Raw genomic sequence first — 26,850 nt, forward strand, 5'->3', positions numbered from 1 at the left:
AAACCTCATTATGCCTGAGTTTGTTCATCTGTAAAATGGGGGCAGAGCTACTTACTTGGCAGGATTGTTGTGAAGCTAACCGTGCCCACACAGTACCTGAACACACTCCTTTCATGTAAAACCTGAAACCCAGCATCCACTAAGTGCCAGGCCACTGGCCCAAAAATTGTAGCTGTCATTATGGTAATGAGCTGTTTGACAGCCATCTGGTTGCCCTTCCTTGTACGAGTCCCAGCCCCCGAAGGGCCCACATCATGCCAACAATGGGGTGGCCTGGGGCCACACAGACCCAGAGTAGGTCTGAGCACCGCCCTTTTCCATCTGTGGGGCCTGAGCAAGTCAGGCCTTCTAAGACCACCGGCTCTCCCTCTGGTGAAAGTGGGGCTCACTCTTCCTCCAAAGCTGGTTTGGAAGATTAAATGATTACATTTACAAAGTGCCTGGCCAAAGTGGATTCCAAATAAGGGGCCTAAGGTCATAAGGGATACAGGGTGGGGATGCTGAAGGGATGGGGAGGGGGGCCAAGGGGCCGGGGGAGTGGGGAAAACTGGAAGGTAGGCTGAACCCAGAAGCTTCCCCACTCACATCACCTTGGAGAGAGGTGATCACACCTCTCTCATCATCTTGGAGAGAGATTTCTGGTTGTCAGGAGCCTGAGGAAAGGACCCCCTCCCACTAGAAACTGTCCTGGAAAGTGAGAGAGAGAGAGAGAGAGAGAGAGAGAGAGAGAGAGCGAGCCTGAGAGAAACAATTACCATAGCCATTGGCAGGCAGATGCCGGATGCAGTTAAGACCCGGTGCCTTAATTGGGGATTAGAGGCTGAACTTTACCGACGCACTGCCTCGGTGGCTTTGTTAATAGCTGGAAAATTCTCCATGCAGGTGCAGTGACCTTTTGTGAAGTGACCCAGAGGCTGGCTGGGCCCCAAGGAGCATCCTGCCCCCAGCCAGACACTGTGGCGACCTCCCCACCTGCCTCTCTCTTTCCCGGCACAAGTCTGGTCTTGCCCTTTCCCACCTCCTGCAGCGCTGACCCAGAGGGACATAGAAGGTAGAAAGACTTATTAAGGACCTGTGCCTATTCGTATGGTGTCACTTGATGCGGCTGGACAGTCCTGGTGTCCCCATGTTTCTTTCCTTCCCATGGGCCATTTGGCCATCATTAGACTTAATGAAACCATTTTAAAACTCAAAACCTGAAAGTTCTCTTTAAAATGCAGGTAATAATAACCTGTCTGCCTGGTTTCACGTGATACAGGTGTAAAGTCCCTTAACACATCGTCTTGTTTGATTCCCTAATGATCCTGTAGGTGGGAAGGACAGGAGATGCTCTTCATAGATCCAGAGACAGAACTGGGGTGTGAAGGATGGGCAGCCCCAGAGTCGAGACCAGGTTCAGGTCTTCTGATGCTCAGTCCTTTCCCACAGCGCCCTGTGGATGAGTTCCAGGTGGAACAGAGCGGCTGAAAGCCAGGGAGCTGGTTGCGTTGGGAGAGACCAGGTACAACTGATCAGGAAGGGAAGGCTACCGCCCTTTTCTCCACTTGGCCTTACTCATGGGCCACAAATCTCACAGTCAAAGGACGTTTAGGACAGAAGACGTGGGAGAAGAAAGTAAGCCTGAGAGAATATTCAGGAAACAAGAGTCAGAGCTCAGGGCCTACCAGGAAAAGCAGATGGTCCTGCTCTGAAGCCCTTCAACCGTCTAGACCACTGCTCCCCACCTGCTGGGCATGGCCAATCTCAGGAGCTGAACAAGGTGACCTCAGTAAGGCCTTCTTGACGGGGCCTCCAGAGCGTTTACCTCTGACCTGGCAACACTTCCTCTAATCCTCCCGGTTCTGGGAGCAGATTAACCAACCAGCCACCATCAGGGATTGAGACATACTTTGCTGACGTGCCTGGAAATGGGATGATTCCCCTTCAGATTCGTGGAGCTCACAGCCTAAATGGGGAGCCGGGACAAACAGACATCAAAAGATGAGGAGTGATAACAAGATAATCTTCAATTTATTTGTGACTTTACCTAATTTGAAAGCACTTCATTACTAGGTATTACAACCTCCTTTATATTTGTCTGTATGTAAAAGCATTTAGCCACGTGCTCTGGAAAGCATAAACATGAAGCTATTGTCCGTATTATTATCATTATTATTTGGGTTATTTTCTACTGGACTATAAGCTACTGGACAGTGAAGCTGTATTTTTTTTTTTTTTTTTTTTTTTTTTTTTTTTTTTTTTTTGTCCTCTGCACCTAGTCCTGTGTATTTTGAGCTAAATACAGAATGAATGTTTGTAAATGTTCAGTGAAGGAAGGTCATTTAAATTTCATGAAAAGTCTGTGGAGGGATTTTCTTTCCTTTAAAGATAAGGAATCTGAGACACAGGTAGGGAAAGCAACAGAGCTGGGGCGAGAAGACAGTCTATGCAGAGTATAAAAGGAGGACATGAGGGGCGCCTGGGTGGCTCATTCGGTTGAACGTCCGACTCCGGCTCAGGTCACGATGTCACAGTTCGTGAGTTCGAGCCCCACGTCAGGCTCTGCGCTGACGGCTCAGAATCTGGAGGCGAGGCTGCTTTGGATTCTGTGTCTCCCTCTCTTTCTCTGCCCCTCTCCCACTCATGTTCTCTCTCTCAAAAATAAACAAACATTTTAAAAATAAATATTAAAAAAATAAAAGGAGGACATGGGAATTCTGCAAGAAAGGTGGTCAGGGAAGGCTTCGTGGAAGAGGGGCGGCTTTTATAGGCTTTTTCAAAATGAGCATCAGAGAGGCATACAAGGAACGGGAACCAATAAAGTGGAACGGCAAGAGAAAAATCCTGCAGAAGGAAGGATTCCTGCACTGCAGGAAGCAAGAGTCTGGCACTGCAGGACTCGGAGCACAAGAGATCCAACCCAGCAGGCTAGCCCAGGATCAAGGCTGAGAGAGCCTTGAATGTTACACTGAAGGTTGAGGTCTTATCCTAAAGCCCATTAGGACTGGGGCACCGCCTGGGCTGCCTTCCACCAAAAGACACCGGCTCTGGGCCTACATCCATTCACTGTGGGGGCTGTGCGATGGCCACTAGTACCAGACCCTGAAAGAATGGGAGTGCCCCCCCAACCCCCATCCTCGTCCCTGACCCCGCACAGCACAGGGCCATCTGCAGGGCGGCATGATTCATTCATTAGCACCAGGAAGAGAAGATGAGCAATCTGCCTCAGCACCTAATGAGAAAGATTGGAGCCTACGAGGTGCATGCTTATTACTGAGGGTGCCACATTAATTATGGACTCTGAAAGAGAAGGGGGGGCCGCTGGGAGCCTGAGCTGGGCAACATCCATGCAGAGTATGGTGCATGTTACTCTGGGTCCAGCGTCCAGGCCTCACACTCAGCCCCCTGAGGAATGTTCACTCAGCTCTGTGTTCATTCATTCGCTCAGCAAATATTTCTCAAATACCGACTGTGTGCAAGGGACCTAAGGCCTGAAGGTCTGGGCCCTGGAGGGACCCCAGAAACTGGGGGCTGTTGGAGACAGATGCACAATCAGATACTTAGAATAAAATCTGCTGGAATAGACTCACCCAAAGCATGGGGTCCTAACCTAGTCTGGGGGTGACTTGGATGGGCAGGAGTTATCTGGGACTCCTTGTAAGTCATGTAAGGGACTGGCTCTTTAACTTCCAGCAAGGGGAACCACTGAAAGGATCAAGAAGGAGAGGCATGTGGTCAGATCTGCTCCGTCTTTCCCCACGACAGCAGCCCCGACTGCCTCCTGCCTCGTCTTGGGGCCTTCTCTCTCTTCTCCTTCAACCTGCCTGTCCTGGGCTCCCACCCCACAGGAATACACTGCATGGACCACGTGCTTACTTTGTTCCCCAACCTGACTCCAAAGGACTGCTGAGGCTCCCTCTGGCCTAGGGGGGAGGCCAGCTGTTCCAGAACAAGAGCCACAGCGGGTCCTCGAATCAGAGCTCTCATAAGGCCTAGTTTTGGGGCTATAGCACCTCAGAGATCATGTGGTTGGGGCCATGGAACACTGAAAGATCTAAGCCCCTGTCACTCTGATGCACCACTGTGTGCCCAGTGTTGAGCACAGGGCCTGGAGGAATTGTGAGTGAATGAATGAATGAATGAATGAATGAATGTTTGGATCTCAGCTCAGTCATTTTCCAGCTCTGTGACTCTGCAAGGGTCACATCACCATCTGAGTCTCTCCTTCCATCTCTGTAAAACACTGATTATAAGGTGCCCTGCATACAACTTGCTAAGATGATGAAATGTGGTGGCTCTGAGTCCAGTACAAGGCCTGACACTCAGGCAATACTGGGAAAATACAGCCCTGAATGTCTAAGTTCTTGTAGGACTGCATCTAAAGTAGACAATTAGACCACCTTGCGAGGCAATGAGCCTTTTCACAGGTATGGCCTCCCAGAATGGTCATTTTTGAGACACTTACTTCTGCTGAAATTGAGGTTTAGGGAAACGTAGTGATTCGGCACAAGTCAAACTTCTGGTCTCTGATCTAGTCTTCTGTGACCCCCATCATTCAAGAACATTCAGCACATATTCATTGTGCACCCCCAGATGCCAGGCACACCCAGTGTTCCCTCCTCTACACCCCAAACACCCATCCTTGGGGACCATCTTATGCTCTCTCCCCCCTCACAGGCTAGGAAAAGTGCACTGCTTGGTGACAGGTACAAGGTCACTGGACTGAGAATGGTGAAGTGGCCTCAGGGCCTGGTTTCCAACCCCCAGTCTGGGCTCCTGAATTATATAACTCCTTCCTCTCACTAAGCCCAGCAGTATGCTCCCAAGGACCTGAGGACAGCAATGATTACATTGCCTAGGCATATGGGGAGTGGAAGTGAGAAGGGAGGGAGGGGTGAAGGGAGGGGGTACAGAGTACAGAAGAGGACCAGAGCTTGTTAAGACTCTACTGTCCCCCAGGCAGCAGAGGTAACTTAGCAGTGTCCTCTGGGAACATCCTAGGAGGTCTGAGTGAGGTGGAAGAAAGTCCAGGAATGATCTGGGGACGAAGCTCCTCCAGATGGGTCTTCTAGGGTCAGCCCCAGGATCCGGGTCTGCTCCTGGGATACTGGGTCTGCCTCTACCTCTATCCATCCTTGGGCTCCAGAGGGACTGTGTGGATAGGTGGGAGGCAGAGGAATGGAAGCAGGAGGGGGAGGGAGAGAGGGGAGGAGAAATAGTTATGTTGTCAAATCTCATTTTGCAGTATAGCCTCAGGGGCAAACTGCGTGTGTGTGTGTGTGTGTGTGTGTGTGTGAGAGAGAGAGAGAGAGAGAGAGAGAGAGACTTCTCCAGGGAAAAGGAACTAATAGGATGTGTGTATATATACGTATATGTTTTATATATATATATATAAAATTAAAATCTTATATTAAAATATAAGATTTATTATAGGGAATAGCTCGCATAATGATGGAAGTTACCAAATCCAAAATCTGCAGGGTGGGCCAGCAGGCTGGAGCCCTGGCAGAGCTGGTGCTGTAATTCAGATCTGAAAGCTGTCTGCTGTAGAACCAGGAAGAGCCAATGTTGGCGATGAAACCCAAAGGCAGTCTGCTGGAGAATTCTCTCTTACTCGTGGGACACTGGTCTTTTTGTTCTATTCAGGCCTTCAACTGATTGGATGTGGCCCACCCAGTAAAACAGGGCAATCTGCTTTACTCAAAGCCCACTGATTTAAATGTCAATATCATCCAAACATACCTTCACAGAAACACCCCAAATAATGTTTAACTAAATATCTTGGGCACCCCATGACCAAGCCAAGTTGACACGCAAAAGTTACCATATCACAGAGCGTGTGTGTGTGTGTGTGTGTGTGTGTGCGGTGCTTGGGGAGGGGTTAAGGGCATCGTGTCCCCTGCACCCACACCAGCTCCTGGCATCAGGAAAAGTCCCTGCCATGGCACTTAGTTGTGAGAAACCATGTCTCGGCCAGAAGTCCCCGGAGCAATCCTGGCAGGATCATGCTTAGGCCTGTGACTGTGAGTGTGTTCCCATCTCAGTGTGGCACTTTGCGTCTCCCAGTGGAGGCTCCTGCATGTGGGAAGTGTGTGTCACACTGTGACTGGGTCTGGGGTCAGGGGGGTGGATGCGTCCCCCAGTGACAGATAGCACATGGCCCTCTCAACCCGGCCAGGAAAAGGGAGCATCTATCTGTTCCTCGTGTCCATGCCGCCTGCCCCTTCCCCAGAGCTAATGACACAGTGCTGTCCAGAAAGGCTTTCCCGGTACCCTGAGGTGCAGGGCTGTCTTTGCAAGATCACAGAAGTGCTGAGTGGGAGCGGCTGACCCAAAGCACTCGGCACCAGGGTGACAGGTCATCGATCGGGGCCCCCCCGGTCTGGAGATGCGAGTGGTATACTTGCGTCAAACCAAGAAACATCACAGGGAACAGAGAGCTGGGCGAGCCCTGGCATCTTAGGGAGCTCCTAATTACTCAATGAGAAGTGCCACGGACGGGTCCTTTTACCCAAACTGTGCCACCTCTGCCACTCTTGGGGCCCATTTCCTGTGTTCCTGTCTCCGTAGAAACGGGCAATGGCCGACTTTCCCAAGGCCTCGCCCTTCTCCCTTGTCGGCTGGTGCCTCCATCACCACACGCACATCTCTGTCTCTGGCTGCCACGTTCCCCCTGATCCACTTGCCCGTCCTCTGCTGGTTTTATTTCTACAGCTTTGGATTAGTCTTGATTTATGGGCAAGCAAGGCTCCTTTCTTTGCTCTCTCTTCTTTCTCAAAATTGTTCTCGTTGTTTGTGCCCTTGAATCTATTGTGTGACTTTTAGAACCCGTTTTTCATATTTCTGAAACATTCTACTGGGAGTGCGATTAAAATTGCATTGTTATAAAGGTTCATCGGGGAGAAAAGGTAGTTTTACAGTGCTTTGAAGTCACGAATACGGTCCATGTCTCCATTGGTTTGTTTTAATACAATTTTCTCCAAAAAGGTCCTGTATTTTTCTGGTCAGGTTTAATGGTTTGGGTTCCCCCAGAAAGCAGCCTCTGAGCCAAGGGTTCAAGCATCAGCGGTTTATTGGAAGGTACAAGAAACACAGAGAGGAGTGATACAAAGGAGAAAAGCAGCCGATAGATGGTATGTTAATAAACCAGCTTCCCCACAGGTGACTCGAGCCCCATCCTGCAGGAAAAATCTGGATCACCGTGCATAGACATGCCTCAGAATTACCCCAGCCAATGGAAGGGGGCCCTTCACTCAGTGACTAAGGACTGCCTTTAGGGAGAATATTCCCAAACATTTTCTCAGCCCTACCACTAAGAGGCAGGAGCTGGAATTAAAAAGAAATAGTGACGGTAGCCCAGATGATACGAACACAGTGTCTGGGAGCTTGTAGGAAAGATCCTCTCTCTCTAGGTGGGAAAATCAGGGCAATGTGTGGAAACCAGAAGCAATTCAATCAGGATAAGAGCTTTCTGTCTAATCAAGCTGCCGTCTGAGGATATGGAGACCACCACACTGGCAGTTTTCAAGCAGAGACCGGACAGTATGCCAAGGATGTGATTCCATCATTGACAAGAAGCCCAGACTGGGGCCACGATTCTTAACCTTTTTCTGCAGAGATCCCTATGGTGATGCTATTAATCTGAGCTACTCATGCTAATACAATGCCCAGCTCTTTCTTTTTCAGCCAAGGAGGCTAACAGAATTCAATTAAGTTATCAACCGTAACTTCAGATCCACTATCATTTACGTTCTTTATGAAATAAATCATTTGCAATTTTTATTACTTGGTTGTTTGTCCCCAACTGTGTGCAGCACAGACCCAAGTCCTGGCAACACATCAGATGTCCTGGCCCCCTGGTTGGGAACTTCACGGCCAGATGGCCCCTGAGGGCACATCCAATGTCACCAGCTCCAGTGCGCAGACAGACACAGGGGGCGGGGGAGCTATGTATGGGACCTGGCTCCCCAGTCCTGAGGGCTCCCCTTCCTCTCTTGGAAAATTGCTTGATGTGTTTGGCAGTGTAATATTCTTCCATTAATTATTTGAGCCTGAACAATCCTACAGGGGATCTCGGCTGGATACAACCAGATGGATCCTCTGTATAGAATCGCTGCCAGAACATGGCTTCCAAGTGCTGATTTTAATTTGGGAAACTGGGGCTGACTGATGGGTCCAGGAAGGGAACCGAACAATTTCCTGTAAGGAGTGGCAGTGAACTCCCAGAGCTCTCAAAATTACTGGCTGCTTCTCTTTCCTCCTAACTCCACTAGTAAGCGCCTGTGTGTGTTGGGAGAGTGGGGAGTAATCAATTAGAGGGCAGGCTGATGGGGAGAGCTGCCCCACCCACCTCCACCCACAGACTGGGGCATGGGAGTGGTGAGCCTCAGCCAGCCCTCTTAGACACACTTGTGGTTCCTGATCAAATGCAATCTACTGCTTATAAAAAAAATGTCCATATCCCAACTGTTGCTTTTGCATATAAAGAACTCCCCGGAGAAGAGGTGGGATAGATGATAGGGGGGTGTCAGAGCAGATATTACCTTATTCCCCAAGGTCTCTGCAGATAAACTTCTTTTCTTCACTTTGGGACAGACATGGTGTGGTTGATTCAATTCAATAAACATAGATAGAGCCTCTACTATGCAGAAGCAGCCATTGTCTAAGACACTAGGATGAACTATCCTCAAAGACACGACAGTTTAAAGAGAGAAACAGGCAAGTAAAATATAATATATAAGTGCTAGTTCGGTGTGATGTGTGAATATAGCAACCTTTCCTTCCTTCCTTCCTATAATATTTATGTAGCGCCTATCTTATCCACTTGCCAAGAACACAGTGCCATACATAACAAATAAAGTCTTTGCTCTCATGCTGGGGGGGGGGGGGAAGACAGACAACTAACAAACAAAAACATCTATAAAATAACTTGTTATGAACACAAGTAAATTGGTTAGAGGGTAACTGGGGGTGTTATTTTATATAGGGTGACCAGGGACAACCCCTCTGAGCAGATGACTTTTAAGCAGAGACCCAAGTAACGTGAGGGAACAAATAACGGAAAATAAGGGGAAAGAGCGTTTTAAGCCTAGAAAAGAGTAAGAGTAAAGGAACAAATGCAGAATCTTTCAAAATAAGGGGCTAAGTGGAAGATCCAAAGGAAGTTCAAGGTCAGGGCAGGAGAGAATGGAGAAAAGTCAAGGAAGGCTGGACTCTGAAGGATGCATCAGAGGGCGAGGCCCGGCAGGGGCTGGGAATGGAGCTGGTTTGGAAAAAGTCCACCTGCAGGGAAAAGCCATTCAATTCAGGGCACTGCGAGGGTTCTTCCTGGGAGCTCGTGCTTCAGACCAAAGGCTGGTAGGATGGTTTGTGAGGCAGAGTTTTCAAGAAGAGAGAGAGCTCATGGCTGGAAACCAGGGGGCTCATTTGCTGGGACGTTCCCTTCCTGTTCAACCATTGGCTGTTCCATCTGTAAACACAAGATGCACACTCTTGCTCCCCTCTGTGCCAAATTTGTTGAAAGTCACGGAGTCCTTGTCAGGAAGAGAGGATTCTGGGTTGTCAGGAGGCAGGGTTGCATCCGGTTCCCTACTTCCTGCCCCTATGGGTGGTTGTCAGGAGCTGAGGGCCTGCTTGTGAGTGAGAGTGTTCTCACCCTCCCCTGGTCTCCCATCTCCGTAAGCCAGAAGACTCAGATCTCTCTGACACCCGGCAGGGCTTCTGGAAGCCATTCCCCTGTTTCCAGTCAGGCCACCCTGACTGCGACCCCCTCCCCAGCAACACACCTGTGATGATCATAGTATCGGCCAGGACAGTCAACTTCCAGGGTGACCAGAGGCTGGCACCCCTTCCTTCCCCTTGAGGAAATCGCCTCCATGCAACAAGGCATATGTGATGCAGGAACACAAACTTAGCCTTCGTGAAGCAGAAGAGACCACGGGAATGTCACCTCGATCGTGAGAATCCAGCAGGAAAAGGGGAGAGGGGAAGCCCCAGCAATGGAGCTCACTGCTGTTCTTTACAGAAGAAAAACTTGCAAAATACATTTCCAAAAGGTGACATGTGAAACCTAAACTCTACGATTTCAAAAGCAGGAACAGAGTATCCGGGGCATTGCCAAGAGCGTCTCTGGACCCAATTCCATGAAGCAGAGAAGGTGGGACACGGGCCGGTGTCACACAGACAAGCCACGTATGTGAGAAACGGTCCATCTCAGTGACAGTGGCGAGGAGAGACGCTTTGCCCTATGAATTACCACATAAATGCCTGCCTTCCCCAGCTGCACTGAGGCAAAGCCCACACCACTCACGCACAAAGCCCTGAGTCCTAAGGAAAAATTCTGGTGACCGGAAATGCGGTCCAGCCAGCCCCACACGCATACCAACAGCTGGTTCAGGGAAAAACTCCCACCTTCCAAAGCCAGTATTTGAAAAGGAACCAGCACAGGGTCCATACCAAAAATGCAAGAGAAAGGGAAGAAAGAAAGAGGAAAAACAAATAGATGAAGAAGAATCAACAGGCAAAATGTTTTCACCGAGCCAAATAAATCGTGACTAAGTATTTCACATGATTTTTTAAAAAGAATGAGGCAATTATCTCAGTGAACCCAAGGCATTGAACAAAGATATGAAAGAAATGACTACCTATTATCTAAAGAAATAGAAGATTGATGTATTATATAGAGAATTAATAGATATTGTCGAAAGAAACAGGGGATTAAACATATTATATAAAGTTATGGTTACAATGGTAACTACCAGAAAAATATAGACTTTCTAAGTTACACAAAGTGGGGGATAGGGTGCATAGTCTGCAGAGAGAAAGTTTCATAAAGAAAAAAATTAGAAAGCAGAATGTAAAAATAACATTAGAACTAAGACCAAACATATCGTCATATAAATCCATAGCAATGAGCTAAATGTATTTATTAGAAAAAACTTCAGGGGCACCCGGGTGGCTCAGTTGGTTGAGCGTCTGACTTCGGCTCAGGTCATGATCTCACAGTTCGTGAGTTCGAGCCCCGCGTCGGGCTCTGTGCTGACAGCTCAGAGCCTGGAGGCTGCTTCAGATTCTGTGTGTGTGTGTGTGTGTGTGTGTGTGTGTGTGTGTGTGTGAGACTGCCCCTCCCCCACTCATGTGCGTGGGCATGTGTGTGTGCGTGCTCTTTCTCTCTCTCAAAAATAAATAAATAAAAACTTCTAAAAAAAAATCAAAAATAAAAGCCACACTTAGAACAAAAGGATCGAGGGGCACCTGGGTTGCTCAGCTGGTTAAGCGTCTGACTTCAGCTCAGGTCATGATCCCTCAGTTTGTGAGTTTGAGCCCCACATTGGGCTCTGTGCTGACAGCTCAGAGCCTGGAGCCTGCTTCAGATTCTGTGTCTCCCTCTCTCTCCCCCTCCTCTGCTTGTGCTTTCTCTCTCCCTCTCAAAAATATAAATAAACATTAAAAATTAAAAAATTAGGGGCGCCTGGGTGGCTCAGTCAGTTAAGCGTCTGACTTCGGCTCAGGTCATGATCTCGCGGTCTGTGAGTTCGAGCCCCACGTCAGGCTCTGTGCTGACAGCTCAGAGCCTGGAGCCTGTTTCGGATTCTGTGTCTCCCTCTTTCTCTGACCCTCCCCTGTTCATGCTCTCTCTCTGTCTCAAAAATAAATAAATGTTAAAAAAAAAAAATTAAAAAATTAAAAATGTATGTATTTCCAACTCCATATCCTCAACATAGAGAAAATATCTTCACTCAAAATGCATCCAAAGTAAAAAGTACAAAATTCATTCTCTGGTCATACTATACTAAAACCAGAAATGAATAATAAAACCAAACTAAAAAAAATCTCACCTCTGGAAAAATAAACATTTAAGTCTTTTTAAAACAACTCTTAAGGGGTGCCTGGGTGGCTCAGTCAGTTAAGTCTCTGACTTGGGCTCGGGTCATGATCTCACAGTTTGTGAGTTCAAGCCCTGAGTCAGGCTCTGTGCTGACAGCTCAGGGTCTGCTACGTATCCTCTGCTTCGCTCTCTCTCTGCCCCTATCCCGCTCGTGCTCTGTTTCTCAAAAATAAAATAAACATTAAAAAAAAGAACTCTTAAGTAAAAAAGAAATTCAAATAAATATGACAGAATATCTAGAACATGAAAATTAAGGCGATATATATATAAGTCCTACTGGATACAGCTAAAGCAATATCAACAGGGAAACTTATTTCATTCAATAGTATTAGCAATCAAGGTGATAGAAAATAAATCAAGTAAACATTCAATTCTAGAAGCTATAAAAATAATAAAACAACCTTTAGGAAGGTAGAAGGGAGGATTTAATAGCTGAGAGCAGAAATAAATATATTAATTTAAAAAGGAAAATGTTAGAATAAATCTGAGAGCTGGCTTTAGAAGCATAAATAAGTAAGTAAGTAATCTAATTAATAAAAAAAAAAGAAAGCAAAAGTCTAGCAAATAAGGCATATGGAGTGGAGGAGGGGGGAACTATGTGTATAAAGGAAATTAAACCAGTACTTTACTCAATTCTATGTAAATACGTTTGAAAATTTCAAGGGAATGAACAATTGCATAAGTCATGTAATAATCTGAATTGATTCTATAAAAGATAGGTAATTTAAACAGACTAATTACGAACGAGCAAATAGAAAAGGCTAGTAAACTTTCTCTTCATAAAACTACTGGGCCAGAAATTTTTATAAGGTGAGTTTTTAAGCCTATTTTTAAAAGAAGAAAAAGAAAAACAGTGATTCCTTAAAATTTCTAGAAAGTTGGGGCGCCTGGGTGGCGCAGTCGGTTAAGCGTCCGACTTCAGCCAGGTCACGATCTCGCGGTCCGGGAGTTCGAGCCCCGTGTCAGGCTCTGGGCTGATGGCTCAGAGCCTGGAGCCTGTTTCCGATTCTGTGTCTCCCTCTCTCTGTGCCCCTCCCCCGTTCATGCTCTGTCTCTCTCTGTCCCAAAAATAAATAAACGTTGAAAAAAAAATTTAAAAAAAAAATAAATAAATAAATAAATAAATAAATAAAATAAAATTTCTAGAAAGAAAGAAAGAAAGAGAGAAAGAAAGAAAGAGAGAAAGAAAGAGGAAGGAAGGAAGGAAGGAAGGAAGGAAGGAAGGAAGGAAGGAGGAAGGAATTCTACCAGGGGCACCTGGATGGCTCAGTCTGTTAAGTGTCGGACTTTAGCTAAGTGTCTGACCTTGGCTCAGGTCATGATCTCACAGTTTGTGAATTTGAGCTGCACGTCAGGCTCTGTGTTGACAGCTCAGAGCCAGGAGCCTGCTTCCGATTCTGTGTCTCCCTCTCTCTCTGTTTCTATCTATCTATCTCTCTTTCTGTCTCTCTGTCTCCCTGTGTCTCTCTCCCCCACTTGCCCTCTCTCACTCTCTCTCATAACAAACAACGAACCAACCAATAAAATAAGAATACATGAATACTCCCTCAATGCAATAAAATACATCTTTCTGAACCTAGGTTTAATGTGGAAACATCAGAAGCATATCCATTAATGGTAGGAACGCAGAAAAGATGCGCACTATCTCCAGTGATAACTCCGTTCGAGAAATCTCACCAATGCAATTAGACTTAGAAAGAAACAGATTTGTAGACGTTGGAAAGGAGAAGGCAAAATTTTCACTATTGTCAAATGGGAAGGTCCAAACATAAAGTTTCATAAAGAAAAAAATTAGAAAGCAGAATGTAAAAATAACATTAGAACTAAGACCAAACATATAGTCATATAAATCCATAGTAATGAGCTAAATGTATTTATTAGAAAAAAACCTCAGGGGTGCCTGGGTGGCTCAGCTGGTTGAGCGTCTGACTTCGGCTCAAGTCACGATCTCACAGTTCGTGAGTTCGAGCCCCGCGTCGGGCTCTGTGCTGACAGCTCAGAGGAAGGAGGCTGCTTCGGATTCTGTGTGTGTGTGTGTGTGTGTGTGTGTGTGTGTGTGTGTGTGTGTTTAGACATTGGAAAGGAGAAGGCAAAATTTTCACTATTGTCATATGGGAAGGTCCAACCATCTAATGGGGAATAAAAACACCAAATAAACCATCATGAGCAGTAAGAGAACTCACTAAGCTGGCGTGTACAAAACTCATATACAGAGCTTTCACAGAAGCAAACAACAATCTGAAGGCTGAAGAGAAGATAAGACTCCATTTACAACAGCAAAAAATACACATATGGATAAAGATGAAATACCAAGTAATGAAAATTAATGATAGATGTGCAAGACTGGTGTGAAAAAACTAAAAAACACAAAAGAAGGCTTGAACGAATGACGAGGCATGCTATGGTCTTGGCAACATTCAAGATTATAAAAATGTAAATTCTCCTCAATCTATGAATTAAAATTGATGTAAAAAGTACTGTCCAGCTGTTTTGAAGTTCATGTGGGAAAATGAACAAAAAACCCAGGATACTATGAAAAAAAAAATAGCAATGAGATGGCCCTAATCTTTATATTCAAATACATTATAAAGCTACAAAAATGAAAGCATTGTGATATGGTATATGAATATTCTGACAGATCGTTGGAATAGTATAGAAAGACCAGAAATAAACCCAAATCATTTGGGGAATTAATACATTATGAAGGAGGCATCTCAAGTCAGAAAAGATAAATGTTTTTTTTTTTTTTTAAATGATGCTGGGAAAATACGATGGAAACCACCCCAAAGACATTCAATTGTATTCATACAGTACCTACATAAGAAGAAATTCCAAATGAGTAACAGTTTTATTTTTCTAATGTTTATTTATTTTTGAGAGAGTGAGTGAGCAGGGAGAGGGGCAGAGAAAGAAAGAGGGGACAAAGGATCTGAAGCGGGCTCTGTGCTGAGAGCAGAAAGCCCCATGCAGTGTTCGAACTCACGAACCATGAGATTACCCGAGCCGAAGTAAGGGCTTGGGCTCAAACTGACTGAGCTATCCAAGCGCTTCCAAATGAGTAACAGTTTTAAATGCAAAACTGAGGGGCACCTGGGTGGTTCAGTTGGTTTGGGCGTCTGACTCTTGATTTTGGCTCAGGTCGTGATCTTGAGGTGGTTGAATCGAGCCCCATGTCCAGCTCCCCGCTGGGCGTGCAGCTTGCTTCAGATTCTCTTTTTCTCCCTCTGCCCCCCCCCACTTGCACTCCACTCTCTCTCTCAAAAATAATTAAATAAAAAATAAATGCAAAACGGATACCTTAGTGATGCCAGAAGAAAACATGATAGAACTTCTTTATCGTGCCAGAGTATGAATGAACTAAAAATGACGCAGATAATCAAAAGCCATATAAGAAAAACTAAAAAATTCATTAACGTAAATGTTTTTAGAGACCGGCATAGCAAAAACCTCCACACGTGAGATAAAAAGACAAAGTAAGAATTGAAAAAATATTTGCAAGTCATACTACAACTCCTTTAGTAAATAAAGGTCCACAAATCAATGAGAAAAAAAAACAAACCCTAAGAACACAATAGGAAAATGAACAGAATTATTTGGAACAGTTTGCTGAAAGGGAAATGTTAATGGATTTTAGGCATAGGGGAAAAAAAGTGCATAACTGCACAGCAGTAAGAGAACTGAAAAATAAAACTATGCAGAAGTACCATTTGCTGCCCACCACATTGGCAAATACCAAAATGCTAGCTATCGCTGAATTACTCTCTTAGACCTTATCCCAGTTTACAATCTCTCCAATGGCGCGTTTCCGAACATGTTCACCAGACTCACACAGTGTTGGTGGAAGTGTGAATTAGTGTAACTTCTGTGGAGCTTAGCAATAGCTAACAAAATTAAAAACACATGAACTCTTTTCACCCAGAAATTCTACTTCCAGAAATTTATCTTTAGCTATACTCCAGCATGAGTGAAATAATGCTTGTAACATTACAAACACTGTGACAGTAAAAGCCTGCACATTAGGAAAAGACTAAAGAAAGTGCCTTCACACTAATGAAAAATTATAGCCAAAAAGTGGGGGTAGAAGTGAAATATAGTGTTAGAAAGTATTATCTCCACTTGTATAATAAGAAGACAGAGAGTACGGGTGTTTTCTTGGACAGACATAAACTGTCTTAAAAGAATGCCCGAGAAACCAGTAACATTTGTCACTGCCAGAGAGAAAACCTACTTACTTAGAGGACAGTGGTAAAAAGAAACAGACTTTTCTTTATGCACGTAATTTTAAATGTTCTGAATTTTGAACCACGCAAAGGCTGTACCTATGCCATAAACAGACCAAAACTGTTAGTAATTCTTCCACTTGGATTTATTGAGTGCTTTCTATGTTCAGTGCCCTTTGAAGATGTTGCAAGCCTGATTCCCATATTACCCTTACAATAACCTTATAAAGTATCCTTCTTTCCAGAGATGAGGAGACCAAGGCATAGAGAGTTTAGATAGCATACCTAACATCACAGAACTTGAAAGCACCCAGCACCTGAGCCAGGATAGAACCCCAGTATTTCTACTAGAGAAACTCAGAAGCCCCAGCTGTTTGCCACTGAGGTACACACTCTGTCTGGAACACATTTATTTGTGGGATGCCTACAAAGTGGATGGTGTATTAATACAGATCAACCTTGTCCTTTCCAAGAAGTCCCTCCTATCTGGGCACCCAAACTCCAAAGCAATTCCTCTGGTTGGTGCTATACTTTCTGCGTCCCCTGTAGACAGGTGCATGAATGGGGCTGGGGCAGCACGAGGCAGTATTATCCTTCTCTCTTCCTCTTTCGCCCTCCTATTCCCCCTGCACCAAATCTCACATTTGTGACTTCCTAAGCGCCTCTCCCGTGTCTCCCCCTGGTCCTCATTCCAACTGCCTTGGATCCTTTCAGGCTGCCATCAAATCATAACTATGTTTTGGCACAGTCTCCTTATTCAGTGGGTAGCGGCCAGAATGATATTTTCCCCGTTGTATTATTTTCTACACAAGTAAACATGTTTTACCACCGAAAATTTTAAATGCATTTATGCACAAAGAAGATGTCTTTCTAACGCTCTCCCTTGGTCTCAAAGGATTAGGGCATGACAGACGAGCCTTCAGGTTCTAGGTTTTCTTTGCTCATCCTTCCTTCTAGACGTGTGGGACAAGGAACTACCTCTCATTTTCGGGTGGTGTCAAAACATTTCTTCTCTCTGGGCCTTGCCACACTCTATCTCCTGTGTTTGGAATCCCTAAACTGCAAATCCACCCAGTCAACTGCCATTATTGCCCCAAAACTCAACTCCAGTGTTCCTTCCCCAGGGAAGCCTTCTTTGCCCCCCCAAGTCTGACTCAAATTTCTCTCCTCTTTGACCCTGGAGGATCCAAGGCAACACTCAGCCCAGGTACAGGTCACACACACGATAGCATGATCTGCCTGTCTGTCTGTAGCCAGTGATCCGTGGGCTCCTTGAGAGCAGGGCTGGTGTCTTGGTCATCTTGGTATGTTTGCTCACGGTCAGCACAGTGCCTGGTACTGGCTGGAGTGACTTACTACTTATTGAATAACTGACCGAAATATGTTAAAGCTACATGTACCTCCCAGGACTGCTCTTATTTTCTAGACTTTGCCTCCTCAAGTCCCCACTGCGCCACAACTCCTGAGGGTTACCCCCTGGTACAGTCCCCTCCCACAGTGATGCCGGACTTGGTCATGTGACTTGCTTCGGCCAGTGGGACTTTAGCAAGCATGATGCAACCAGAAGCTGGATTAGTGCTTGTACACCGGGGCTTGTCCTCTGGAAACGCACCCTCTTGGAAGCTGCCCGCCATGTTGTAGAGAAGCTTAAACTACTGAAAGATGGGAGACCACGTGGATGAGGGAGGACAGGTCATCTCGGATGCTCCAGCGCTATCGGGCCCCCAGGTGAACGTGGCCTCATGAGTGATCTCAGCTGCATCTTGTAAAATAAAAACCTCCCAGCTGGGCCCAATCAACACACAGAACTACTAGATATAAGGCGTCACTGTTCATTTCAGCTATTTGTCCTGATAGTTTTGGGGTGAGTTTTTGAGCAGCAACAGACAACTGGAACAGGCCAATGGAAAGTACCATGCTCATGACTTCTACCATGGCAATACAGCCTCCCCGGTGCCCTGGCTGGTCACTGCAGCTGCCCCATGTGCCAAGGTCATTTGCTGGAACCATTCATCATCTGGGTCATTTGCAGGCTGCCAGAACCCAAGTGAGAAAATTGGAGCCCCCAAATCAAAGCACAGCCATAGAACAGAAACATGGGGAAGAGCCCCAGCTGTGTCTGAGTGTGAGAAGTGTTTGTCAGGGAGAAGAACGAAAGATCAGGCCGTGCTTGACGTGACCTTCCTCTGGAACCTCCTCACAAGGACACTTGGCCGTGAAAATGCATTAACTACCGCCTTCCAGGGCTTTTGATGTGAGAAAAAGCAAAGTCGTGCTCTGTACCACCCACTCCATGCAGAGACCCAAGGGGGATATCCTGGGCTCTGGCCCCTGCTCCCTTTGTCCAGCATCCCTGTGGGCCAGGATTTCAGCTTATGGGCAGAAGGAGATGAGCCACCAACCCAGAAAGAAAACAGCAGATCTAGGAGCTCTGAAAAGCAGGGGGCCCTAAATGAAGGGATGTCTCCTGTGGGTTTATACATAGTATCCTCTCCTCCAAGATGAAGCTAGATTCCCTTTTGATGCTTTGTGGTTCTTACCTCAATTGTAATTAAATTGTTGGTAGTGACTCTCCCCCAGTAGAAAGCTCCTCGAGAGCAGAGATTGTATCTGCCCTACTCCACGTGGTAACTACTTTGCCCAGCACACAGCATGGCACACAGTGGGTACTCAGTAAGTAGCTTGGTCTGAATGAATGAACACATTATGCATATGCATATAGGGCTTCTTAACCCTGATGCCGATGATGATCCAGTCTCCCACCTCTGTGCTTCCGTGCAGGCTGTTTCTGGGCTGGAACTCCCTTCTCTCCTCATCCATCTGGCCTCTTTGCTAGCTCTGGAGACATGAGCTAGTTCCAAGCCTCTCTGATCCTCAATTTGCTCCTTCGTATATGGGGACTAGCACCCTCCCTTGCGGAGAGAGTACAGGCTGAGATCAGAGGATGCCTAAACATGCCTGGCACACACTCAGGGCTCGTGGGTTTTTTTGTACTCATCCTATAACTGGGGCTGTAGCTTCTTGCTCCTCAAGGAGGGCTCCCTGGATCAGCGGTATCCTGTCATCTGAGTGCTTATTGGAAATGCAAAATCTTGGGGGTGCTACTTGGCTCTGACTTCTGGCCAAGATGCCTGTGACCATTTCTCTGTGCCATGTTCTCTGCCCCGGGTGCTGAGAAGCCAGAAGTTATCTTGAGAGTCACCCTTATCATGAGAGCCCATAGGGGAGCAGGGCTATGTTTCTCAGACTTGAATGTGCATACATATTTCCCGGGGATCTTGTTAAAGTGCAGATCCTTTTTTTTTTTTTTTTTTAATTTGAGAGAGGAGAGAGCGTGTGAGTGGGGGAGAGGGACACAGGGAGAGAGACAGAATGAGAGAGTGATTCTTTTTTTTTTATGTTATTTATTTTTGAGAGAGACAGAGAGAGAGAGAGAGAGAGACAGAGCATGAGTAGAGGAGGGGAGAGAGAGAGGGAGACAGAATCCCGAGCAGGCTCCAGGCTCCTAGGTGTCAGCACACAGCCCAGCATGGGGCTCAAACCCAGAAACTATGAGATCGTGACCTGAGCTGAAGTCAGACACTTAACTGACTGAGCCACCCAGATGCCCCAGGGAGAGAGAGAATCTTACTCATACTCAGCACAGACGCTGGAACCTGATGGGGGGCCCCATCCCACGACCCTGGGATCATGACCTAAGCTGAAATCCAGAGTCTGACACTCAACCCCCAAAATGCAGATTCCAACTCAGTATGTCTGCTGAGGGAGGAGGACTGAGATCTTGCATTTCTAACAAGCACTCAGATGACAGGATGCTGAGGATACAGAGAGCACTCTTTGAGGAGCAAGAGGCTACGACACCAATTACAAGATGAGTACCAAAAGGACCATGGGGCAGCCAGGGTGGGTGGTCACCGGAAGTGCCGGTGGACATTGGGGGTGGCCGTGGTTGAGGCTGCTCTAGTGAACCCGTCCCCCCTGGCTAGTGGGTAGTGGAACCGAATACTAGTGGCTCTAGGGCGCCTCTCTAGAGGCCAAACAGCTGAACTGCAGAGAAAGCCTGGAGCATTTCATTTCCTGGTGGTGGTGGTGAGAACCAGCCAGGAAGCCTTCTCCCCGGGAGTTTGCACATTTTCCCAGCTACAAGCCTCTGAGCCTCTTCTCCCTGCCCCAGCACTACAGGGCAGTGGAGAAGAGCACTAATTGCAGAAGGAGGCCAAACGACAAACGTTATTCTGATGAACTGGAAGTCCTCCCCAAGCACTACTCCCTAGTTTGGGTATATATTCATTTTTTAAATTCAAGTAAAATATCATATATATATGAAATATATATATATATGCATATATATGTATATATAATATATATTTCATATATATATCATATATAAAATATACATATCATAAAATATCACATATATCATATATAAGATATATATATATCATATATATAACTTATTATTTTTTAAATTCAAGTACTGTTAACTTAGAGTTTTATATTAGCTTCAGGTAGAATCAGGTTTTATCCTGGATCTTTGTGCCAAAAGCCCTTCCTCCTTACGCCAGTAACAAAGGTCGCCTACAGCAGCTCCTTAACATAGAATCACTCTGGCGCCCTCTGGAGGTCACTCCTCCATCCTGCCCCCTCTCCGAGGTCAGCTCCTCTCAACACCGTTGCTCTCTCCTTTTCTTGCGTGTAAGGTCTGACACCCTGAGAAGACTCTAAAGTGACGCCGAGCTGAGTATTACAAAAATCCCCCCAAGAATGGAAATACGTGGAAGGCCTCTCAGCCCACTCCCACAGCATAAAGACAAAGGGAGGAGGTGACAGCCCCCTCCACCCCCACCCCACCCCCTCGTCGGCCCCAGCTGTCTGTCTGTGTCAAATGTTCTCAGCAGATGTTGGGGGCTTCAGCTCCCCACACAAAGAGAGTTCAGAGCTGTCAGTCCCTTTCCCACGATACACTAGGTGCTGAGGAGCAGGTGATAATTGTAGCTCTGTCACCCTTGTCACCTCTGAGCGGGCTGGTTTTTTTTTTTTTTTTTTTTTTCTTTTTCTAAAAACAAATGTTGTACTGCCTGGAAATCAAAGTTGGAGTTTCTGCAGGCCACTGCTCTTTCCACTGAAACCCGGATAGGGAAATGAGTCCTGGGAGATTTTTGGTTTGACCTCCCGGCAGGCCAGCCAGGAGCACTTCCCTGGGGAGGAGCCCCCTCCCAAAGCCCAGTGCAACCTGGCATGTCAGATCTCCACCTCCCTCTCTCTCTGTCTCTGAAAGAAAACTACCTTCACCTCTTGATCTCCGTCCTGTGCTTTGTAGAAACCGCACAAGAACTCTCCCTCCACCTTCCTCCCTGCTGAGACCCTTCTCATCTCTGAGGGACTCTCATGCTCTGACCCAACATTTTCGAGGCCACCTCTCCTCTCCAATTTGGATGCTCCCTGCTCTTCTGATGCTTGATGTAGAAGGATTCCACTCTTCAGCCCCACCCTGCCCTCAGGGCACACTATGGGATACCTATGAATGTCTGTGTTAAACGCCAGCAGTGAGACTAAAATATCCCAGAAGCATGTACTCAGATTTTCATACTCAGATTCACACACATAGATGCAAACGGAAAAAGTTCCCCATTAGAACAGATGCCGTTGTTCATAATAATAGTATCCCAAGTTAATTATGTTACCACGTGCCACGCACTGCGTTAAGCGTTTACCTACATTATTCCCTTTAGTCCCCGGATGCCCTATGAGAGGCCCATATGCCCATATCACCACCTGTATCACCAACCTCTTTACAGGTGAGAAAAAATACAGCGTAAAGATGATAGGAGTCTATCCAAATCTCAGAGCTAATGAAATGTTGAGAAAACACTGGAATCCACGTGTTTGTCTCTAAAAACAAATGGTCTTAACCACTCCTCTCTATTGTCTACCTCATACAAAGTCTCCTAATGCTGCGTCACGTAAAATTGCACACACACGGCAGTCCAATTCTTCTCAGAGCCGTACGGTTTCGTATTAGATAAACACACTCAGGGGGAGATCCAAGTTAAGTCCCTCGCAAGCTGTCACAGAGACAAATCCAAATTCCTAACAAAAATAAAACCCACGGAAATATTTCCCAGTCTAAATTGCCTGATCAATCTTATTGACAACTACTTTTCATTGCAGGACCTATCACGGAGGGAAAAAGCAGCGAACATTCAATACATTCGTGGCTTGCCTCAGCAATGTAACCTCTCGGAAAGCAGAGGTTGGGGACAGAGCACAACATCTATTTGGAACCTAATTCTGCTCCAACGAGGGTGAATTGCTTGGTGAAAGAACAAGGGAAAAAAACTCCTGAGGAATAGTAGCCAGGTCATCTCACAGGTCACGCTATTCGAGGGGGAGAAGCTGGGCATGGTCTCACGTGTACCTCGGACATGACGAAGGCAGATTACAAAAACCTCTGCAGGAAAGAGGCTGGTCCCATGACTTTATGCGGGAAGACAGCTCTGGAGAGATGACTTTCAAAACTGAAATTCCGACAATCCAATTGCAAATGACTCCGATGTGGGAGAAACGTGGTTGCACGGGATGACTACAAAGCAGTGACACAAACCTTTAAGTATCATGTTAGCAAGGCTGAGGCCGGAATGAGCCAAGGACGGTGACATAAAGCACCTTCCTGAGGAGAGTCAGAGCAATGAGAACAGAAGGGCCAGATCCACCTCTCAAGGGCTGGGTGTACGACCATGGGTGATTTCCCTAACCTCTCCAAACCTCAGTTTCCCCATCCATAGGATGGGACTAGTAGTTCTTACACTGCAGGTGTGTTGTGAGCATTACATGGAATGACGCATTCAAAGCAAACAAACAAACAAAACCTAGAACTTCCTCAAAAAGTATCTGCTGTCTGGTCCCTCCTATCCTCCTAGCACTAGTGGTTTAACATGAACAAAAGCAGCCCTCTTGAGCTCCTGCATTGGCTCCATCTTCCTATCGTGGACCAAAATCTTCAGATTAGGACATCTAGGGGTGCCCGGTGGCTCAGGCAGTTGAGCGTCCGACTTTGGCTCAGGTCGTGCTCTCTCGGTTCGTGAGTTCAAGCCCCGCGCCAGGCTCTGTGCTGACAGCTCAGACCCTGGAGCCTGCTTCAGATTCTGTGTCTCCCTCTCTACCTGCTCCTCCCCTGCTCACGCTCTGTCTCTCTCACTCTCAAAAATAAATAAACATTAAAAAAAAAAGAACATCTAGAATGAACACCAATAAGGAGAATTTACCAATCCGCACAGCATGCAGATTGTTGAAATGAAGTTATACCTCTGGACCCGGAACAATTATATTTGATGGGTGGAGGATGACACGCAGAGTGCTCCCGTGCTGTTGGGAACCCTCTAAGAGTCCCCTAGTATAAGGAAAGGGACAAAAGGCATGCCTGTTACATAGCAAGCCCTCAATTAAAATTTGTTGAATGTTGTTGTAAGGGGCAAGAAGCAAGCAAATGCCTTAATCTTCCTAAAGGGACAGAAGGTGTGCCTGAGTCCAACCCAGGATAAATTCCAGATCTGCTTATTGAACAGGGAGCTTTCAAGCCTTCGGGAAGAGCTGCCATGGTCTCCAGCATGGGTCCATCAAGAACCCGCTGCACCTGACATCTCTTGTTTCCTTTTCTGATAGAGTTGTTAGATGAAGAGCAGAAAAGAGCAGTATCTCTGGTTTCACGATTCCAGATGGAGAAGTGGGATGTGATAACAATGCCGTCAGGGGCTTAGTAACTGACGGGACCACCGTGTGCAGAGACAGCAGATTAACTGCCTTGGTACCAACTGGAGATGGGGCTTAGTAACTGATGGGACAACCATGTGTAGAGACAGCAGCTTAGCTGAGTCAGTACCAACCTGGAAGCCTCAGGCAGGGCGCTCTTCTGGATCGATTCCAGTCAACCTTTTTTTCACTGTCCTGGGAGAGCACAGATGGATGGCGGGTCAGCTGTGAAGGAAACACAGAGGGCCAATCTTTGTATGGCTAAGGATCCAGCTCCATCACACGAGCTGAATCGTGGTCACAAAACCACTATCGTTTCCACAAAATCTTTCCTTTCTTCACTCTCCACAGTTCACCTGAGCTCTCCCCCTCGCTTCTCCCCTCGCTCATTCCCTGAATCCCTCCACTTGCCAAATTCACCAGTTTTAACTCCTAAATAATTCTCAGACTTTTCCTCTATGTTCAATCCCACTATTCCTGCCCAAATGTAAGCCCTTATCCGCCAAGGGTTTGGAATCCGGTCGGAGAGATCCATATTCAAATCCCAGTCTATGTGATCTTGGGCAAGTTCTTTCATGGTTTGACATGTTGGCTTCCTTGTAGGCAACATGGGGGGATAATACTAATACCCACCTCAAGGGTTGTTGCAAGGTATCCGAGATGATACTTGCAGAGTGCTAAACATTCAGTAAACACCAGTTAGTATTACTGGGCAGTTGGGATGACCTCCTAGCTGGTCTATCCACCTGCAGGCCCACCTTCCTGCATCACCTGCCTCTTATCAGAAGGGTGGTCAAATCCAGAACCTATTGATGATTCTGCCCAGAGTAAACACCCTTACACGCATGTGCGCACACACATGCACAGGCACAGATGTGCATGTCACACACACACACACACACACACACACACACACACACACTCAGCATTGCCCCAGGACACTGTCCTAGCCTGGTACATACAGCCTTCCTGACTTCTCCAACCTGCAGCTATAACTGTCCCCTGGTTCCCCTGCACAGGTGGTCGTTTCTTGCCTTGAAGCTTTTGAGAGATCATTTCCCTCTCCCCAGAATACTTTCGTCTCTTGTCTATTCAGCAACCTTCAACTCATCCATGAAAATGCAGACAGGTGTCTGCCCTCTGGGAAGACCTCTAGGTCCTCTCTCGGTGCCCGACACTTTTCATGCCTATTACAGACATCTTGGAACCTCCACACCCTCCCCTGCAAAACGATGCTTAAAATACCAACCCCAGGGGGCGACTTCATGAGAACTGAGTGAGATAAATACTCAGCACATCAAGGAGAGTGGACTGCAAGGAGAATGCTGATGGGGCTCAAACCTTTCACCTGCATGTGGTGGGGAAGTGGGGTGCGCACTGTCTAAGGGGAGAGAGCGGGCAATTAGAATGTGAGCCCTGATAATGATAAATAACCAATGAAGTGAGTAAGTCTGTCATTCTCTCAGGGCCCCTTCTTTGGGCAATGCATGTGGGCACTGTTTGGCCAAGAGCTATACCAATAGGCACACATTGTTTCTTCCAAAGGAGGAAGTCTCTTTCTTTCTTTCTTTCTTTTTTTTTTTTTTTTGTTAATGCTTATTTATTATTGAGAGACAGAGAGAGACAGAGGGTGAGCAGGGGAGGGGCAGAGAGAGAAGGAGACACAGAATCTGAAGCAGGCTCCAGGCTCTGAGCTGTCAGCACAGAGCCCAACACAGGGCTCCAACTCACAAACCACGAGATCCTGACCTGAGCCAAAGTTGGACGCTTCACCGACTGAGCCACCCAGGCGCCCCACGAAGTCTCTTTCTTGATCTCATGGATGCCCCGCATTTTGGAAGGACAAAGATGAACATACCTCCCCTATCCCCAGCTCACAGAGGGAAGAAGGGAGTAGGGTGTGGGGGTCAGATGCCTCCCAGGGTGCCCCAGCCCATCAAACTACAGCACCTGCTTTAACCGAGGTTTAACCCGCTTGCTTATACTCTGCTTCCCGAGGATGCTGGCAGTCAAGTGGACCAGCCAGAGAAGTGTGCTCACTGCTCGTGATGGCAGAGGGGCACCAGAGAGCCTGGGTCAATCCCAGCAGACAAGCTGGCCTCTCTCGTGCATGCCCATAGGATATTCCATAGCTGTCTGTGCACCAGAGACAAGACCAAAGACCTCCACTTTCTCAGGAGCTTTGAAAACCATATAAGGAATGGACTTCTTTCATTCAAGGCCATGAGACTGGTGCCACTGGGCCAGGCACTAGCTTAGACCAGGTAGGGAAAGAAGTCAGACTTCATCCAAATGAAAAGAAGGAAAAGTGATCCGTATTAACCCAACGAGCAGACATGCTGTAGACAGGGAGAACAGAGGCACTGGAGTGACAGACTCCTCCACAATAAGCAACGGAGATGTCTGCTGTTCAGGGCAGGACAGCGGGGAGCCCAGGACTTGTTTCTGTGAAGCTGCTATGCCCATAGCAAAAGCCTGGGTCGACCCGAGAGGCCAGGACAGCTGCAGATGTACACATGGCAGCCCAGGGCCAGGAAGCACGTCCTTATCCAGAAAGGGGGCTGGGCAGCTGGCCCTGACAGAGCCTGGCAGTCCCTCTGGATCTGGCAGTGAGCAGGGCCTGGCAGCCTAACACCCCATCCAAGCAGGATCAACTAGGATTGGTGTCAGTCAAGACACATATCTGATTAACTCACCAACTTTTGAAATCGGTAGAGTTTTTCATCTTTGCTTCATAATCTTTCTCTCTAAACATATCAACCATGTAGGCCACGCCGAGGATAAAATGTTTCTCCCTCTGGGAGATCAACGCACCCTTAGAGGCCAAGTGAGGTCACAAAAGCCCAGCCACAGAGATTGGTTCAGTCAGTACTTCCCCGGGCACCCACTGTTTGCCAAGCCCTGTTCCACACAGGAAGGGGAAACCATCAGCAAAGCAGAAAGGGCCCCTTCTCTCTTGGGACCAACGTCAGGAGAAAGGAAACAAACAATATGTGCTAAATGAATATTATAAAG

At 46.8% G+C, this 26,850-nt stretch overlaps 1 long non-coding RNA gene across 2 annotated transcripts in view; it reads right to left on the reverse strand.

Annotated features, from left to right (window-relative positions):
• LOC123600674 overlaps positions 1-26,641 on the reverse strand; it is a 63,529-nt gene extending 36,888 nt beyond the window's left edge. Inside the window, exons 1-3 of one of the 2 annotated variants that reach the window (XR_006713735.1) lie at positions 26,532-26,641; positions 23,970-24,060; positions 1,615-1,945 (exon numbers count right to left, since the gene is read on the reverse strand). This is a non-coding gene — a long non-coding RNA (uncharacterized LOC123600674). Of the gene's footprint in view, positions 1-1,614; positions 1,946-23,969; positions 24,061-26,531 lie in introns of those variants that run through there. The other variant, XR_006713734.1, reaches the window with a different exon arrangement.
• Between the last annotated feature and the right edge of the window lie 209 nt (positions 26,642-26,850).

Source organism: Leopardus geoffroyi, chromosome D1, assembly GCF_018350155.1.
Source record: "Leopardus geoffroyi isolate Oge1 chromosome D1, O.geoffroyi_Oge1_pat1.0, whole genome shotgun sequence".
Taxonomy (NCBI): domain Eukaryota; kingdom Metazoa; phylum Chordata; class Mammalia; order Carnivora; family Felidae; genus Leopardus; species Leopardus geoffroyi.